We start from the raw sequence: 6,310 nt of genomic DNA on the forward strand, positions 1-6,310 counted from the left end.
AGGAGGGAGGGACCCGGAGGGAGGGGCGGCTCTGCCCCCGGCCCCTCGGGGAGGAGACTGGGCGGGGGGGAGGGGGCTGCCGGGCGGGGGTGGGGGCGGGGCCGGCGGCGGAGGGGAGCGGCTGCGCGGACCACTCCGCTGGGACCGGCCCCCGCTGCTCCCGGTCACCCAGACTTTCCCTTTGCTCTCTCGGCCGCGACTCTGTGCTTCCTCCCAGAGCCCCCCGGTCCCTGACTCTCCTGGCCGAGTCTCCGACCGCCTTTCCCAGGAGCTGAAAACCTTCCTCGTAACCGGGGTGGGGGGTCCTGTGGGTGGCCCCGCCGCCCTCGGCGTCCCGGGCAGCCGGCTGGCGCGTCTCCGCACAAGTCCCTGGAAGGCCGGAGAAGGGGCGGGCGCCTGGCGCGCAGGAAGGGCTGCTCCCTTCCCCGCGGCTCCCACCAAAGGACACTCGCTCCGGGGAACCAGGAAGCAGGAACTCCCGGGCTGTAGTCCCAGATCCGCCGCCAGTGCCCCCACACGCGCTCTCCCTGGCATTGGTCCTTTCGGTCGTTGTCGTGTGTCCCTGGCTGATCTGTCACTACCAAGAGCAAAGCACATGGGGAGAGGGCACTCGATGTGAAGTCCGTGTGGCACGCGGAGACACCTTTTGGGCTCAGTAACTGATTAAATCTTTATGCAACATATATTATGTGTTCACCAAATGCTGTGAAAACAAAAATGAAAATAAGACTTCAGCACCCGCCCTCAAAGAGCTTACTTATAATTTAGCTGAGAAGAAGAGCATTGCCACAAAGTGGGAGTCTGAGTTTGAAACAAACATGCCAGAGAGTTTAGTTTCTTGTTGGGGTAAGGAGTGCTGGAAACGCATCTGGCTCCTTTTTGGAAGTGTTCAGAACACATTGGTTTAAGGCAGTGTGTTATCACATACCTCTGTCATTTACCTTGTTGGAAGGTTGAAACCAAAGTACTTTTAGTTTTTCCAAAAAAAAAAAAAAAAATCAGATCCATCTCTGGGGAATACTATCACTTAAGCTTGTATTGCAATGTTTGTCCAGATCTTATCTCCCTTACCAAACAGAAACTTCTTTGAAGATGAGTGAATCTCTGATTTATCTTATCTTTCACCCAGCACCAGCTTGGCTCCTGGGATAGATAAGCACATAATAAATGTTGAGTAAATGGAAACAAACAAACAAAAAAAGCTACCACAGGGAAGATTGAAAAGAAAGTGCTACAAATGCCAAAGTTGTTTCCAAGAGAGGTATTCCAGATATGTTTTGAGCAATGAAAGCATGGCAGGAACAAGTATCCAGTCTCTTTAGATGAAGACTTTGAAGGAAGCAGCTCCCATTTGGTTACATAAATTCTGGTATGCTTATTGAGTAATGAATCACATCACAGCTTGGTCACACCTCATATGTTTGATAAGACTGCATATAGGCACCAAAGGAAGTACAAACTGTAAACACTGACTATCTAATGGAATAATTATTTGTTGAGTGTCTGTTGACTTTGAGCACCATGCTATGTACAGATATAGGTCCCTGCCCTGAAGAGGTTCACAGTCCAGGTGAGAAGACAATTACACAGAGCTCAATGGGAACCCAAGAGAAAGAACAATGAATTCCAAGTTACAGAAGTGACATTTGCTCTAGCTCTTAAAGGGTTAATGAGAACGTACCATACCAACTGGAGGGTGGAATCCCCACAACGGTATAGGAGCTGGTACCCTGGAAGAACAGGTTACAATAAGTGGGTGCCATGCTGAAGACTTTGGGCATAGGAAAGGCCCTTTAGACAAAGGTGTGACATAAGTCCCCTCTGACAAGTGTCAGGTGGGATTGGAGAGGCAGTGCTCCTGAGTTTAAGGATGAGAGAAAGGGTCTCAAACAGCCCAGAGGCAAAATCAACAAGAATTGGTAACTAGGCTGGCTATGAGGGTGAGAGAGGAAACCAGAATCACTAAGCTTTGTCAGCTGAACAATTGGTGGTGCCATTCACTGAGATAAGAATTCAAACACAGGAGAAATAGGTTAGTTGGGAGCTGAAGTCCAGCCAAGGTTCAGAGGGTTTAGAGGAAGACAGGACAGAGTCTGGAATGGAGACAATAAAGCAACCTTAGAGTACCACATCCAACCCAGATTGCTAAGAGAGAATTCAGAGATCAGACTGGCTTATTCCCTCCACATCTTAACTATCCAAGACCCTAAATGATCCACACTGGAATAGTGTGCCTTCAGGACCTCAGCCTCCTCGTCCACATCTTTAGAGATTAAAGAGTTCTGTGTCTTCAGGAATCCCACTTCCCAAGCCGTCATAGTCCCTCTAGGTAAAAGGAAGTTCTCAGACATGGAAATTTCAAAGATTCAAGACTAACAGTGATTTTACATACATGCCCTGCCCTTATCAAGGGTATTTACATTTCTTAAGGGACAGGACCCTCTTTCACTGACCCTCGGGAATGAATCTTTGGGGGAAGTATTGCATCTGTCTGGATCAAGCTAGAAGAGATGTGTGTGTGTGTGGCTCCCCTCAAATTACACAATATAGTCCACAGCTCACCTTGCTTCTTAGCGATCCAGACCACTCTGCCTAGTCCTACAAATGGATTTCACCCAGGCATGATGTTGAGTAGCACAGAAAGGGGAGTGCAGGGGTGTGGTCAGAGCTGGACTTCACATGGGAAGGGGATTTGTGTTGTCTGTACTCCAAAATTAAGTCAAAAATTATGTTAATTACTAGTATCACATGTTGTTTGGTATTATTTCCACTCCTTTAATAAATTTTATTTAATAAATTTTGTTTAATAAATTTTAATAACCCCCATGGTTAAATTATCCATATGTGCTCAACAAATTCAACCACATCTATGTGATGGAATTCTTTTCAGTATTAATAACAAGATTTTTAAAAATAATCCAGACAAACATTGGTCATGATATAATGAATGAAAGCATGGATTCTAGGGGCAGTATATGTGGGATGATCCTGTTTTTGAAAACTAAATTGAAAGGTGTTGTAGAATGATGATCTTCAACCAGTTAAAGATTAACAGAATTTTTAAAAATTTTCTCATTTTTATCTTATTTTTTTATTGAAGTAGAGTTGACACATGATGTTATAGTAGTTTCAAGCGTTATTCTTTATTTTCTTCTTTATCCTACTATATTTTCTTTATTCTTCATTCTCCTATATACAACAAGCATTTGTAATGGAGAAAAATGTGACTAGAACCCTTCCCTAAGGTCTCATCTTTTTTAAAAACCACCCACAACCGGATTTAATGGCCTCATAAGAAGTTAACGAGGAAAAGATTGTTCCCGCGCCTCTGGGTGAAAGGCACCTGTACTGCTTCTCAGATATCTCCAAAGCGTGCCCTCACTCACCTTCAGCACTCCCATGTGGATGTGGTACCCATTGCTCGGGTTCATTTTCTTTTTTCACTTCTCCATACTACACTTCTGTTTGCTTTTCCTGAAGAGACTTTTCCCTCCATATCAACTGAACTGCATCTTGTGTTTTGAAGAACAAAGCAGACCTTTATCAAAGGTGTTGGAGTCTTTCTCTCTCAATAGGGTAAAAGCAGCCTATAAGTTGATAAGCATAATATTAGTTCTGTTATCTCTTGTCAAAGAGAAATGTGGAAGAGGATGTCACTTCTGTAACTTGGAACAATGTATGCTTATGGGCTGAATTGTGTCTCCCCTAGACTCACATGTTGAAGTCCTAATCCCCAGGATTTAAGAATGCCACTAGTTTGGAGATAATGTCTTTAAAAAGGTGATTAAGTTAAAAAGAGGTCTTTAGGGTGGACCCTAATCCCATCTGACTGGTGTCCTCTTGAGAAGAGAGATTAGGAAGGACAGACAATGCACAGAGGCGGACCATGTGCAGACGCAAGATGAAGGTGGCCAACTGCAGGCCAAGGGCAGAGGCAAAAATGCCAACCCCTTGATTTTGTCTCCTTACCTCCCAAACCTTGAGGAATAAATTTCTGTCTAAGCCACACTACCTATGGTATTTTGCTCTGACAGTCCTGGCAAACTAATACAGTGTATTTACAGCCCAAAACAAATCATTGGTTTCCAGAGACCAGAGGTTGGGGACTTCCCCACCCACCCAATTCTCAAGTGAGAGGGTTTCTCTGAGGCTCCCAGGGGATCTTTAGGGCCAGATATCTGAGATTTCTAGGAGGAAAAAGTCAAAAGGAAGGAAAAGCTTTCTCCACTCTCATTCAACTAAAATTTTCATTTTCAGTAGCTATTGATTCAGTATCTTGAAATAAAAGTTAACGTAAGTCATGTCTTATGACTTTACCCCGGGAGCTAAATATTTGGGTTCAACATACCGATTGTGACCTTGAGCACACTTAGACCAGGAGCCTCAGTGTCCTCATCATTCGTGTGTTCACTCCACATTTATTGAACATGGATATGTCCTTGGCACTGTGCTAGGTAAGCGCTAAGGATAAACAGAGGATGGTCAATCTCCACCCCTCCAGACACCGACGGTCTTTTTTTTTTTTTTTAATTTGTTAAATGTTTATTTAAGAGAGAGAGAGAGAGAGACAGAACATGATTAGGGAAAGAGTAGAGAGAGAGAGCGAGACACAGAAACCAAAGCAGGCTCCAGGCTCTGAGCTATGAGCACAGAGCTCGACGTGCTTGAACTCACAAATGGTGAATTCATGACCTGAGCCGAAGTCAGATGCTCAACCAACTGAGCCACCCAGGCGCCCCCAGACACCGACAGTCTAATAAGGGAGCTACAAAAGGAGCAAATTCCACAAGGCAGGAGGGTCGAGTGAAGCTTTAGAAACCTGAAGTTGAGAGATTCCTATGTGCCAGTGCTTTCCAACAGAACTTTCTGCAACAATGAAGTGTTCTTTATGTGCACTGTCCCATGTCGTGGTCACCAGCCACTTGTGGCTACTGAGAACCTGAAATGTAGCTAGTCTAACCAAAGAACTGACTTTTATTTTAATTTAAATTTGAATAACTAAATGGGACTGGTGGCTCAGGTGGTGGCCAGCACGACCACGGACCACCCTCAGGGTGTCAGGGCACACTTGCAGAGCAAAGGGGAGAGGTCAGGGCTGTCGGAGGCACCAAGTGTAAAGGGGAAATGTTGTGGTAGTTACTGAGAACGGAGAGTGAAAAAGAAGAGAATTGCAATAGGTAAGATGGTCCCTGGAATGCTGCATATATTCAAAACACATTGATAACATTTCTATTTTTTCCCACCTCCCCTGATAAAACGTCTTAATGTGCAGATTGTCTGTGTATAGGGGATTGGTTCAAAACACTATGGTACTTTCCACAGTGAAATACTGTGGTGCACAAACAAATATGAGGAAGGCCTGCATTTACTGATCTGAGATTATCTCCAGGGTAAGTAAAAAAAGCAAGCTATCAAGCTGAATATATAGTATGCTATCTTTTGTCCACAAGGGTTGAGGAATTACAAATGCATTTACTTATTTTTTTTAATTTTAATTTTTTTGAATGTTTATGTAGTTTTGAGAGAGAGAGAGAGAGAGAAACATGGCATGAGCAGTGGGTGGGCAAAGAGAGAGGGAAACACAGAATCTGAAGCAGGCTCCAGGCTCTGAGCTGTCAGCACAGAGCCCAACACGGGGCTCAAACCCACTAGCTGTGAGATCATGACCTGAGCTGAAGCTGGATGCTCAACCAACTGAGCCACTCAGGGGCCCACAAATGCATTTAGTTTTGCATAAAGAAACACTAGAAAGATATACTAGAAGAAACTAAAAATAGTTAACTCCAGGAGGAGGACAGGGCAAGGGAAAAAGGAGACAGATACAGGAAGAGGCTTTAATTGTAACTTTTATTTTTTTAACTATAGTTTTTAAAGTTTCTTTTAGATCATATGAAATTATTAATATTTAAAATTTGTATTTCTATATATCTGACAGAACAACATAAAATTGACTAAAGGCAAAATCAGGATGTATTTTTTAAGGTCCTATTTCTATCATATGTATGTAGTCTCTTCTTTAGTGCATTTGTACCCTAGAAATTGCATATTCATTGGGGCGCCTGGGTGGTTCAGTCGGTTAAGCAGCCGACTTCAGCTCACATCATGTTCTCACAGTTCATGTGTTCAAGCCCTATGTCGGGCTCTGTGCTGACAGCTCAGATCCTGGATCCTGGAGCCTGCTTCCGATTCTGTGTCTCCCTCTCTCTCTGACCCTCCCCCACTCACACTCTGTGTGTCTCTCTCTCAAAAATATACGTTAAAAAAAGTTTAAAAAATAAATTGCATATTCACCTCATTTTTAAAATCTCAA

This window comes from Suricata suricatta, chromosome 10, assembly GCF_006229205.1.
Source record: "Suricata suricatta isolate VVHF042 chromosome 10, meerkat_22Aug2017_6uvM2_HiC, whole genome shotgun sequence".
Taxonomy (NCBI): Eukaryota; Metazoa; Chordata; class Mammalia; order Carnivora; family Herpestidae; genus Suricata; species Suricata suricatta.